This window comes from Bombus pyrosoma, linkage group LG10 (assembly GCF_014825855.1).
Source record: "Bombus pyrosoma isolate SC7728 linkage group LG10, ASM1482585v1, whole genome shotgun sequence".
Taxonomy (NCBI): domain Eukaryota; kingdom Metazoa; phylum Arthropoda; class Insecta; order Hymenoptera; family Apidae; genus Bombus; species Bombus pyrosoma.
The window spans coordinates 10650217-10664689 of record NC_057779.1 but is presented as its reverse complement, the minus strand read 5'-3'; the positions used below and the strand labels follow the sequence as shown (position 1 = coordinate 10664689).

The window sequence follows — 14473 nt, the reverse complement described above, 5'->3', positions numbered from 1 at the left end:
TTTCAAAGGACAAAGCAAAAGCAACTTGCAATCGATAGATAATAATAGATAGAATCGTCGAGTTCGATGCTTATTTTCAAATATTGCTTTTCAAGTTTCTCGTATTCGTGTTTTACTCTTTGATAGACAGTTTAGATTTCGATGGAAATATTAAAACGCAATAATAACAACGTGATAACGTTACAATCGAGCGGTATTAAAGCGTCGACGGATAGGTAAGATACATTCATTTTTATACGAGTAAAATGTCTGATTACTGCGCGTAAAAGCAAAGCTGCGATCGAAATCAATTTCCTATTTTTACCGTGGATGCGAACGACGTTTTTTCAAAGGTTAGCCCTCGTTCGTTCGTTCGTTCGTTCGTTCCGTTTAATTGAAATATCAGTGACGACTGTTTTCGCCGGCAGTGAAAAATCTACGCCGCGTTAGAAAGTTGCGCGGCAGGAATGAAAAATTTCTTATAAAACCGTGACGATCGCGTAAATCGTTTTTACGGGCTTTTAAACGAGACTCGATGCCAAGGAATCTGTTCGATTCGAAGAAACCGTTGGTTTCGAAATGCGAGAAGCTCGTACGCGGAACGTCGATGGATCTTCCTCGACAATATCATCTGTAACTATACCGGTCGCTAAATACCGGACTATACCGGACGCACATCAAATAGTCGTCATATCTGCATTAGAAACAGAGCCAGGAACGTTCACTTTTGCGATAAACGATTTTATAAAAGTCACTTGTCTCGTGAGAGCCGAGTCTCTCGTCAACTTCCGTCTCTGACCGTCTATGACACGATCGATCTTTCCCCTTTTAATCATCAAATGCTGCCGCTTATTATTATTACATTATACTTTTCTCCCAGCCTGTTAACGTCTTCTCAACGGTTAAATGTATGACGCTATTTCCGTCCCTGTTCGCAGCGTACCTTGTACGCAAATCGTACAAAATCGGCAAAAGCAGCCGCAAGAAATCACGCGATATTTATCCTTTACGGTCGTAGTGAAACACGTAGTATATTATAAATGTTTTAACATGGATAAACGTGGCTAGAGCTAATGACTGCTTCTAAATCGAAATTTTCATCCATACGATATCAAGTTGGATTCCGCCGACGTTTCTCATTTTTTATCGATTTCTCGAGAACGAGTGGAATTTCGCGACAATAGAATTATTCTACTTTCAAGATGATAAAATCATTGACCCACTTTCGAATCGCTGCTCTATTTTCCACGTATTCGCTGAATAGGCTATGTTTTATCGACCATGTTAATACTTGTGTTACGTAAAAGATAATTTCGAAAAAGAAAGCAATCGTTCGTTTCGATGATTTCAACTTTGCTAATAAGATATTAGCGACAGCAGGAATTAACGCGATCGCAACTGAGCGTTGGGCGTGGAAGAAGGACACGAACGTGGATGAGTTACTGGTAATATTTTCCGATCTATTTCCAATGCCGTGGAATATGAACGAAGGAATACGAACGATGTGATACGAGCGCATTGTGTAAGAAACAAGGTAAAGATAGAAAAAGGAGAACAGACTGGTTTTTCATTCGACGCGATAGTTAAACGAGAGTTAACCTCGATGAAGGACGGAAGAATCGATCTTTGGCTTGTAAGATCGCCGCGTATTGCGCCGCTGGATTTTCCTCGCGAAGAACGTTAAAGGAAACGATTTGCCAGGTAAGATGAACGCGTATCGGCAAATAATACGACAAATTCGCAATGCATTTATCGAGGCCTTTCGTTCAATCCGATATTTCATTTATTAGATATTCGCACCAACCTTTCGCACTGTTGTTCGCAACGTGTCGTTGATGCAGAACATTATCCACGATTTACCAACAACTTATTTTCTAATTCTCGTTGAGTCTAATTTGATAATTAAATTTATCAGAGATATTTAGATTCGCTCATTCCACGACATTACACATTATGTAACTTATAAATTGCACAAGAAACTTTTCTCATATTTTATTCTACTTTTTATTTTTTCTTACTTCTCGCAACCGTCCTGCACCTGCTCCATGAATCTTTAATTCGAATCACTCCAATTGGCTAATCTTTTTTACATCGTATATCATGAATCTCTATTTAACGATACCAATTTAATTTTCCTGCACACCTAATCATTTACTTCTTTCTGACAGCGTAATTTAGGTAATTTATAAAATAAAAGTAACGAGTTTTAATTAACATATTTTATGTAAAACGTACGTTTCGATAGCACAGCCTGTATACGATGCTGCAGATGGATGCTTTCTATGGAAAAATTATAAATTAATAGATGCACAAGTTGGTTGCTAGTAGAGCTTGGCAAACTTCATTTGGAATTTAAATAAAATGTATAACAGTTTCACGTAGTTTCGATTTTTTAATTGCAATTAAACTTATAATTGAACGAAATATCGGTTTGTTTACGGTATCGGTTATGGTAACGGCCATTTCAAATATCATTATGCATACGCTTATAAAGCGGATTGCTCCGCTTTATAAGCGTAAATAAAAGAAATAGTAGTTAAAATAATTATATCTACGTTTGAAATAGTAAACATTCAAGTCCGTTTACTGCCATTTAAATTATATAAAAAGAAAAGTTTCTGAGATAAAAGACAAAAATGTGAAAGCCTGCCGCAAGAAACGTTGCAAACTGTAACGAATAAATAGAGATAGAGCAACTTAAAATACGAAAAGAGAAAAATAGCATGGGTGGTTGGAAAACGTCGAGATAGATTTTTTCGCCAATAGCTAATTATAGGTGTAACAAAGTTGGAAGGATATTGGAACTAGCTTAACGAAAGTGTAGATACACCTGGTCGAATCAAACACCTATGTATTATAATATTAATCGATGCGTGTTCGATTAAATTTGACGATTATAACGGTATAAAATATATATGCACAGAAGCAATTAGCTTAAGAGTGGTGCTTGAAATTTTGCTCGCACCTATTTCCAAGGCGGAACGATCAAACGTATGCGATTAAAAGCACTGGATAGTTGGCGTAACATCGCACGTTGCGCTTCGAACGAAAACGTTCGGAGATACCGAACGAAATAAAGAGAGGCAAAAATGGTAGCGAGGCGCATCTTTCCATAAAATAATAAAATAGCGGATATCTTTCATTTGTTCCGGCAACTGAGCCCGGGTTCCAGCAACGGACAGTGGATTTCAATCCGTTTGAAAATCCTATTTCGCCGATTACGAAATGCCGACAGCGTGCGGCTGGTATCTGTGTCGAGGCGAATTCCAACATCAATTTTCCCCAAGCTAATTTGGATTTCATGGAGGAGCATAAAAGATATAGAGGAAGAGGTCGATGGCATTCAGCTGCGGCACACCAGAGTTACGCGGCGGTTAACCGATGAAAATTCAGGATTAACGTTCCTTGAAAACCGTGGGAACATTTTCCGCTGGCCAGCGCGTCGCGACTCAGGCCCGATAACAATGCCAATTTTAATTTCCCCGAGGATGCTTTCGATTTTCATTCGGTGGAGGCACATACATATGCTCATCCGTATGCGTGTGTGTATAGGTTGTTTCAAAAAGTTTGCCAGCAAAAACTTGAATACGATTTCGGCAGATAATATAGATACATTGATACGTTGTAAATTCCATAGCAGATCCATTGTCCAAAGAATGGCAAAGTTTCTAATCGATACGAATCACATGAGAATAATATCGAATTGACCGATTTAGCTTTTGCACGCTGTAAATATTCAACCGTGAACCACAACTTTTCCCAATAAAGAAAATATAAATAGCCTGATATTCGCTAAAGGTATATGATCTTCGATCGCTATAACATCCTCGCTTTATTAATATCTGAAACTTGTTCGTTGTACGATTCGTTAATTCGATCATATTCTACCGTACAACTTGCTTTGGCATCAGCATTAGCCATATGTGACCGATGCCGTGCGTTTACGTTCTATACGATTCATTCATACGAACACGCAAATTCATCGATTTAACGAAAAATCAATATACGCCATGTATAGCCATGTTTAAATATTTTTGGACGATGTTTACGAAGAGTATAGCTTCCGCTGAATATCGAAATTTAGCAATACAGTCGCGATAGTCGTGTCTCGTTACGGTGTTTATCAAATTTCAAAATGCTTCGATAATTTGTAATATAATAAAAAGTTTGTACCGTCTATATAAACGACGATAAATCCCCTCTTATTTCGACACCTGTAACTTATATCTAAATTTTTGTCCCAACTTTTTCGAACACCCCGTATATGTACGTATATACACAGATGTCCGTTACGTATGTCCACGTGTACGTGCGTGTACATCTTTAAAGACGGGACTAACTAACGTCTAATCGGCTGGCCTAACGACCCAACTAACTATACGGGATACGCAACAGCACTGCCAGCAGCAGCAGCAGCAGCAACAGCAACAACATCTTCGCATAACGATCCCCGGCTTACTGCCTGTTGGTCATCGCTGAATCATGATCCAGTGATACACGACCCGCCATCCGAGGCAAAAAAATACGTGGAGGACTTACGATACACGTGGTAGATACACCCTGCAGTTTGTCCTTTCAAGCTACTTCCGTACCTGTACCGGTCACTTATCTTTCGTCGGGGCCAACGATCACCATCACCAACATTTGTAGCCTGTCTCTCATCGGACGAACAACTTGGCCACCGATTACCACGACATATTTCTTATCGTCTCCTCGTTTCTTTACATTCTACCTGCGGTAATTTCTTTTATTCGTCAACGATGTAACTTAGTATCTCATCCATTTCACGGATTTCGATGATTTTTCGATAAATTGACTGTGAGGTAGTGGCGACAGTTTCTCGCAAATATATATATTGTCTTATCGGAAGCTAAGATCGACCGTCAGTCGCAACTACTGGGAGAAAAGAGACACGTACTAAAAATTCAACGAAATCGGACAAGTCGAGTTTGGACGATCTCGGTATTTCAATAAGGCATGTATAGTCAAATATTCTTTGAATAATATATGCTATCGATACGATGTTTTTATCTTTCTTGACGATCTTACGATTTAACCACTTTGTCCGTGAAAAATTTCTAATGAAAATTCAAAGATACGCATACGGTTAAAGATTCGCTTCCTTTCTATCTCTCCTTCTCTTTTCCTCTCCCCCGAGTACTCGTAATTTTTTAATAATTCGACGTACCTTCAATCTTTTAAACAGCAATTTAACTTTTCTCTCGTTCGTCTACACCTATAATGCGCGTACATATCGCAAACTATATATAAATACGATTCTGTTAAAACGTCTTCCGTTATAATATAATATAATTTGGTAACGTTTCCTCTCGTCCCTATATTCCACTGATGCTACTTATCGCGAAGCTGTCGCGATTTCAACAATGTCAAATAGCTATGCAATTTGACGTATAAAGAGATCTTTTTACCTGTGATCGTTGTTACGAAATTATGTTCGAAACAAGAATCGCTCGTTCCGAAACAAGTACCCTTACAGCGCTCCGTTACAAATTAGCTATCGAGTTTCACCGCGATCTTCTTAATACCGATTTCAAGAAGACGCGAAAAATATCGCGTCGAAGCGAATTAAGATTGCCTTTGAGACAATGCGGTCGTTTAAAGTGAAAAGGCGCGCAGGTCCGTACGAGGAAAAGCTCGCAACGCTTGGCAATTTCAATTTACGTGGAGACGCAGCACGGTAGCAAGGGTAGATGGAAATTGTTATCAGCGACGAGAGCCCCTAGTGAAATAAATTAACGCGTACGAGGTCGATGGCAAACAGCTTCATCGTGTAATCGAGAAAAATACGTGATACAACGTGCCGTAGTGCTACGGCCTGTATCCGTTGGTGGGTCGGTCGTTAATGCATAATGCACCAAGCGCACCGTGCGTGTACCAGCTACCAGACACGATCGTTTTTCCAATCGTTGATCGAAAAAAATTCTCGCAAGTATTAGATCAAAGAACGGTGGTCGCCGCGGTAACGCAAATTATGTCTCCCGGCATCCGACGATTCACCGAGTCCAGTGATTTTCACCCTACGATATATCCGATTTTTTCTCGCTTCTCCGCCACAGGAAAAAGACTTTAAGAGTTCCGTGACTTTGCTACTCGTTTTTTCGAGAAAACTGGTAGAACTTGAACTTGCGCACAGTCGTTACGTACGCGTACCGTGAAAAGTGGAGCATGCGTGTGTATGAGTAAAGAAAGATCGAAAGGTTTGCACGCGATAGAAGAAAAAGGTAGTATCGCGGCGAGCCAGTCGAACGGTAACCTCTTTTCTTCCTATTTATCCTTCCGCCGCCTTTTCTTTCCTTTTCTTTACTTTTCTTTCCCCCTTTTTTTTCTTTTTTTTTCCTTTTTTTTTTTTTTTTTTTGGACACCGCAGATCTCGTTAACCTACGGACGTCCATCCGAAAAACGAGCCACGCCTACGATGAAATCGCGTTAGAATAACGTTTCCTATGCTGAAAGGGTAACGTGTATCCTATCGTAATTACGCTCTAAACGCTCGGCACCTGATCAGTGGACGGAAACGCGCCGTTTCTCAAGTCCGCCTTGCGAGCTACATGGAATACATAAATGGAGATTGATCAGAGTATGCGTGTACGATGTACGTTATACACGTAGTCTGCGATATTTTTCATGATACTGAAAAACCGTGTATGAAAAAATACAACCGATTAAACGTGTTTTTCGATCAAAGACACGTAATTTTGATCGATGCAACAAACAATTGTCTACTCTCGTTATTGAGACACGATTCGAACCGTGAATTGTGAGTTGTGAGATCGACAACTATTCTAGGAAATTGTGATTCGTCTCTTTGCAAAGAGCATACCACGTATATACATGTACGTGTACGTGTACGTGCAAGTGTACGTGTACGCGCGTGTACGTATAGGAGGCGTCTATCGCCTTGTACTTGCACGAAAGAATTTTGATTCGTATCCGGTGGAACAGCAGAAATCGTCGTCCGATGGATGAAACAGAGTCGATTAAAAATATAATAGCTTTGTATCTACCGATTCTTTTACGTTATTCCATTTACCAAGGTTCCTGGGCTCCTGTATTTCAGACTCGTATTACGAGTGGACGTTACGAATGGGTCAAAGCCACGATAAAGCAGCGGAGAAAGGTCTCGTGACGTCGAAATATTGAAATTAGAACGTAACGAGTATCGATATCTCCATCGCTTGGTTTAAGACGTGGAGCGTCGAAAATATTAATTTGGACAAGTTGATAACCGAAGCACGGCTGTAGGAAAGCTACGTGTTTCAATAAAAATTGTTCTATCGGTCTTGCAATAAAATTCTTTCTGCTACCAGATTAGTATCGAGCAAGTGGCACGCCGGATTAATAAGCAGCAGTTGGATACGTCAGAGCTCGGTTGTCGACAAAGTCACGCTGTACCGGTTTAACGTTAAAACGTTCATTAGGCGTAGCGACTGGCCCGATACTTTCTGCGTGATTCTACGTGGTTCTACGTGGTTCTGCGTGATTCCACGTGTGCTCGATACACGCGTGCGTGCCGTGATATAACCGGCGAGTAGAACGATGATAACGAGCAAGAATCGTGCTGTACTATAATCGGAAATGCCATTTTTCTGCACTAGTACGCGCCATTTTACGACGATATGTATATCACCGTTGTCTTGCGACTGTCTTTACAGCATGCTCGCGATATTTACGATCGGAATTTCTTATTTGACAGCGAGGCACGACGAAATGAATTTTATTATTTCGTAGAATTATAAGATTATTTATTATTTTCTTATTTATTATTATTATTTTCTTTCGATAGTGCCCGATCTTGGTTAAGCTGTTTAAACGGGCGGATCAGGTATATTATTCTTAGAAATCGATGAAGCGGACGTTTCAGGCTTTGATGAAAGGGCAGGCGAGATATCTCGTCTATAGATGCGAAAGAGAGTCGATCGAAACTAATATCATTACGCCGGTTATGTCGCGCAGAACGGATAATCGACGCTTTCTTCCCTCGGTTCGGACCAGGCAACGAACAGGAGAATCGAGAGACCGTGACGGAAAAGCTTGGCGTGAAAAACCTCGATAAAAGAGAAAGCCGTTGAACCTACGCCAGCTACCTGTCGTTCGTAATCCCGTGGAGCTCGTAGATTCGCGTAGCTCGCAGCAATTACCAAGATCGTCTTATTAATTTGCCGCGGCTGAGGAAAGAAACGATCCGGGCTACGATTAATCGCTAATGGGTCTGGGCGATGATGTCGGCGACGAAACCAAATTCATTCCGTTGCGCATAGTAGGGAGAACCATCAGATTGGGCGGAGGGGGGGGGGGGAGAGAGACAAAGAGGCGAAAGAGTCGTGGGATTAAACGGTCGATAATTGAATCTATCGTTGCAAGAGTATGAGGTTTTCTCGTCGGTCGTAATGACCGAGCTTAATGACTCGTGTGAGAGAATCGAGAGACCTTCTTCCGTCCCCACGTTCTTTCGTGTCACTGCGGAAAGTTGAAAACCCGCAACGCGGCTTAGCGTGCAGAAGGAGAATTTTTCCTTCGGGGAAAATAAATGATCATATTCATTCTGCTAAAACGATTTGGTTAATCGCTCTACTACAGTCGTTTAATCCTAGGTGATGTAAATTTTAATTACACTTTTTCTCGTAAAAGTTAATCGTCGTATTAGAAGCTTCGAATCGTATGCGTTCAACTGGGATAGTAGTCACGCGACCACACATGTTCGCAGAACTATCTCCGCTATATTATCCACCAATTCTTCATATACGGAAGAATTTTAATTGCCAGCCGCGTAATTGTCTCGCATAGATGCTTCGTGACGCTTTACAGGCGGTCAATTTTAAATAGAAAATTTCTAATTGCTTCTATTAGCAACTAATGCACGCGATTTACCATGTTTTACTCGATTTACGCGATTAAGCGTTAAGCTTGAAAAATTAGCAAAACCGTGGCGATTGAAACTTTCTGTCAACAAGATCTTCCACCTTCTCACGGAGACTGTACGTATGGAAAATTTAGGCGAGCATCGTCGAGTGTTTTTACACGAAGGAAAAAGCGAGGAAAACTTGCGTTTCGTGCTCGGCTATGTCATTAACTTGGTACACTTAACTTACGCTTCGTTAACACGAACGGTAGATTATACGCGCTATCTGGGATTGACAGTATCGACAGTCCATGAACAGTTTCTTTCTTATACTTGAATAACGAATCATCCCTATTAAAACGTACGCGCTATATAAAAATATGAAATTCTTATATAAAAACCGGAAGACTATGCGAAAGAAAGTTTTAAACAAACCCATCGTTTTACAAGAAAACATTTTTTTTTTTCTCGAAAAGGGAATCGAATAAAGAACCGATAAGAAAATGTTTGGAAATGTACGTAAGATCGGAGAAGGAAACGTTGCCTGTGACCATATACCTTTCTTCGAGATAAGAAACTTTGTATAGCAAGCGGTGACGATGGAATCGGTGGAAGTTGATCGAGCCGTTTCTTTGCGCGTCGAGCCGACGATATTTTTCTCTGGCATTTCGCGGCACGCGAGAAATAGCGAGCATAACTGTTGCGCAAAGTGCTTGTCTCGTTGTCAGTCTACCGTAAACTTGACTTTACGAGCATCGCACGGCCACGAGTCAGCTTCGACGCGTAGCTTTTTCGCGGTTTCCTCTGCATTTTGCTTCGTCTCGCCGGCGTAACGGTTCCCCGTTGCAACCTGTCGAGCTTGTTGCAGCGGTCGGAAGTCGAATCCCTGCCGACCTACTGGCTATTTTTTTTTTTTTTCTTTTTTATTCTCGAGGAAGTATGCCACGGAAAAGCGCCACCAATTTCTTCGCGGCGCTATAACATAGCAGCGTCGGAAATTCCACCCGAACACCAGGTCCACTAAAGCTACGTTATAATGCCACGGTACGACAATACGGTATGACGATACAATACAACGATACGATACAGTATACGATATAGTATACGATATAGTATACGATACAGTATAGGATACAGGCTACGATGAAAAGGAAACGGCAGAACCCTTTGGCGCTTTGTGTCTCAGCGAAAATTATCGCCGATGCCTCGATACGTCGAATTCCATGGATTCTATCGAAGATGTACGAATGTCAGCGGCGATTCATCCACGAGACCGACTATCCGAGAATGTTTCTGTCCTTCGGATTCCGCGAATCGCGGATCGGTATCGGCCCATTCCCTTTTATAGACTTTGTTTGCCAGCGGCTGATAAATATTTTTGCATGCTAGATACGTTCTGCGCGTTTCTACCCCAATTTTATTGCTTGCGAGTATACGAAATAATTAGAAATAGACACGCGTTTCACGCTTGTACCGATCGATATGCAAGCGTACATGGAGCGAGAATTTCATCGTGGCAAGGATAATCATTGGATCGAGCAATCCTAACGATCAGCGGCCTCTACATACTTACATACGTATAAGTATCTTTATATTTGTGCGAACGAAACGAGGTGTCGTTTTTTATTCCTATGTAAATATCACGCGCGTATCACGTACAACGTGTTATATCGTGCGCTTTTATACACATTTCCTATCCTTCGACGTACCAACAGATTTCGCGTTTATAGAGATTCCTATATTCATATTATGTATCGATTCGATCTTTGTTAGGTTACGTTGCGTGGTTGAGGCTTAGTAATCCATTCGCATGCGTTGCTCCAGCTGATAATACTCGCATTTGTATTCAAGCGAAACAAATGCATTAAAGATGTTGCGTATATTCTATTGTTTTCGGTTAATATGGTTCGTTTGTATTTATCGTTCGATGAATTAAAATTCTCCTTTGTTTTGTATCGCGTTCGGTCTTTGTATGTACTCGTATTACTTAAAAGTAATTATTTGCAGATTAACGTTCTTTCTATTATTAGAGACGGTGGTAAGAGAATATGAGTGAGCGTCGTGTACGCAGATGGTCAACTCGGAGGAACTTTACATATAGAAACCACACGTTTTTATTATTTAAATGGTACATTTAATACGAATAATCATAGTATAGAACAGGAGAATAAAATCAGGTTTATTCTGTATCTGTATATAGTTATTCTGCCAACTATATAAACGAGATATATTGACATTTTTATTAATCTAAACGATCAAAAGCAAATTTCGACAAGATATATTACCGTAAAGGAAGGAATTTCGAAATTTAGAAAAGAACGCACCTAATTGTATCGCAGTCGCGTTAGATGGATCAAGAATTGGCGAAACATTGAATACGATGGAGAGAATTTTGTTTGCTATTTTATTATCGTTGAATTTCGATCAACACCGAACCACCCTGTATCGTGTATACCGTGTATACCGTGTATACCGTGTGTACCGTGTGTACCGTGTGTACGGTGCACGCTGCACGCCGATGATCGCCGCTCGTTAACTTGCGCGGTTAATTACATCACGGCCAATGACGTAAAGCAGGAATCATCTGCACGAAGCACGGTAGGTATGTGCGAAATTATCCGCGGAATATCTTTCCAGTGGTCATTGCGTACCGATTCTATTGGCTGCACAGCGTTAACAAATTATGCGACCATCTCACCGTTACGATTGGACGATCTATCATCGTGTTTAGGGCTCGTTATTAAGCAACGGCCGCGTGTATCGTCCTGCTCTTTATTTACGAATGTACAGCTGCAGGCATATAACGGCACTTAACAACACCGCGCTGGTACACGGGGCACACGCAACAAATACATCGCGCGTTAGAAAACACTTTGGTTCTCGTTATTCTAAAACGAGACATCTATCTCCTCGATATCTCTGGCTGGTTGCAAAATTACGCGTTTACGCGGGAACAAGCACGTGCTATCGAGTACCATTCGATCGCATCTTGTACGCATTCAGCGCATCAAAGCGATTTGATAATCAATCGGCGCGTCCATATCCATTTCGATCGGAAAATGTCCTCGCTGCGTACACGATTCCAAGAGGATCGTACATCTCACCGATGGTTATCGATTACCATCCGACATAGCTCATTTTTCATCCTTAATTCCACACATGCTTGTTGCACACGCGATTCTTACTTGCTTCTGTAATTGCTCTTCTGTAATTGCTCTTCTGTAATTCGCATCTCGCACGAGGTGCGCATACCCCGACAGCTTCGCGAGTCATTCGCAGCAACAACGAGCAGAACGCACCGGTTGTAACGCTGCAAAATAGAGCAAAATCGTCCCTACCACCGGCCCTCTCTGAATTAGACCGATCCAACACCCCACCTGCTAACGCGGATATTTCTCCTTCCCTAAAGACAAATATCCGCGTAACGTCGTTAATCAGAGGACACCACAGCCATCACAGCCACGACCTAACTTTTTCGTTCGAAACACCATACTCGTTTATTTACTTGTAAACGCGCGTGCTTTTCCTTTCTTTTTTTTTTTTTTTTTTTTTTTTTTGATCGCGATAACTGTTACGACACGGAACTCCTTCAATTTCGACTTATTATACCGTAAAATAGAAAGTTGCCTCGCTTACTTCGATAGAAACTCTTATCTTGTTAATATTTACAGTGACGCGCATTAATATTCCAATATTTCACTTATTTATTTATCTATTATTATTTATTATCAGCTTAGTTGGCTTATTATCTGTTATTTAGGAAAGGTATGTGCGTTAGACGAATAGAATATACGATTCCATCAACTACGATGTTTCTTTAAACGTACGATATTCAGAAAAACGCTGCGGTTAATTACTAGAGACAAACGTATAGAAGAATAATGTTCCGCGTATCGTTAATCATTTTATACGACACCTATTAAGGCACCTATATTAAGATTACTTATTCTTCGTATCGTTTATCAGTTTGATCAACGCGTATCTATCATTCCGAATCTTTGGCAAACTTATCTGACGAAGAAAATCTTTGTGCTGCTTAACCGACATGACGTAATAATGCTGATCGGTCGAATATCGATAGGGAGAAGAAAATATTTGTTTGGCACAAAAGCGATACGACTTTCCTAGTAAAGCCAGCGTAAGTGAAAAATTCAATCGAAATTACGGCGTATCCGGAATACTTGGGAACAGCTTTTCCTACCTAAGAGAAAAAACTCGTTGTTCGTTGACTCGATAGAAGAACAACTCGTGTCGAATGACGATTTTGTTAAAAATAAAACATTTATAAAAGTGCTGCACCACGATCTGTTTGTATAATTTAATAATCGACGTAACTATTGGAAAACAAATTTATATCTCTCGAGCCGTAAACAAGGATAAGCGTTAAATTGACGAATTTACGATTAAAATTCTTCCTACGTATTTAACCCTATTTCTTACCTGCTAGCATTACGATTAATTAATAACTATTACGATTCGTTAGCTCTCCTGTTTTCATATTTTACGATAATTTATATTTGACGTAATACAAAAGAACAAAAATCAACGTAAACCATGTATACGCGCTACTTTCTCACCGAACAGTTCGATCGATCTCGCCCCGTTTCCTACATTTATTACGAACAAACGAACGAACGAACGATTCAAAAACAAAAATCATAATATTACTGTTGACAATTTTATCTTCTATAGATATTATTATTAGAGATAGATGATAATAGATATGGTTACGGTTATGGTTATTCAACACTGGCGTCGTTTTTATCTACGTTATTTTCATATCGTTCATCTATGAGAATTAATTTATGCATTTGTTCGTTAAGAAACCGCGATCGATCTAATTTTCTTCCCCTTCTTCTTCTTCTTCTTCTTCCTCGTCGTCATCATCGTCGTCGTCGTCGTCGTCGTCGTCGTCGTCCTCTTGCATTCTTAAACATCGCATCCCATCGATAACATAAACGACAATTTTCCCGTAAGCAACGTTTTTCAAACGGTATTACACATTTCCTTCCTCTCCACCTGAGACTGATCGCGAGAATTCGTCACTCTATTTTTTAATAGATATTTTTAATAGAATCCAGCTAGAATTTTCCTTTAAATTAATTCACCAAGCAAAAACATTTGTGAGAAATTCTACTTCGATAAGAAACACGCGTATAAAGGAAAACGCACGTCACGCTTACTTTCCGAAAATAAAGACGAGCGCTTTAAATTGCAGCCCCTGTCGATTCACGTATTAACGAACTCTGAGCATCACCAGAGACATTTTGCCGAGCCAATGGACTCGAGGAGTTTGTCCGCTGCAACATTTTGCTCGCAATTACGAAGGAAATCGCCTACCTGATACGATCCACTGTTTTTTCTCCCCACCGACCGCCCGCCCTCCCACGGTTGCTCGTCGTCGGTCACGTTCGATCACAAAAACCCAAGGTTTGACAGCACCTCGAAACACGTCCACACGGTAAGAAACGAATTGATAAAAAATCACGGAAGAGAAGAAAAATCGAGCGACAGAGATGGTACACGCACGACGGTCGTACACGAACTGACACGAGCGGCGAGTGTGCCGCTGGCTGGCGACGTTAGCGTCTGACTACAGACGGCGCCTGACTACTCACCACGGGATTGGTCGAC

At 40.7% G+C, this 14473-nt stretch overlaps 1 protein-coding gene across 3 annotated transcripts in view; it reads right to left on the bottom strand.

Moving 5' to 3' along the window:
* The window catches only part of LOC122572065, a 64689-nt gene that overhangs the window by 40012 nt on the left and 10204 nt on the right, over positions 1–14473 (bottom strand). The window contains exon 1 of one of the 3 annotated variants that reach the window (XM_043736603.1): positions 14180–14441. The exons of the other annotated variants lie outside the window; for them this stretch is intronic. The gene's annotated coding sequence lies outside the window, so the exon portion shown is untranslated. Of the gene's footprint in view, positions 1–14179; positions 14442–14473 lie in introns of those variants that run through there. 3 annotated transcript variants of the gene reach the window in all.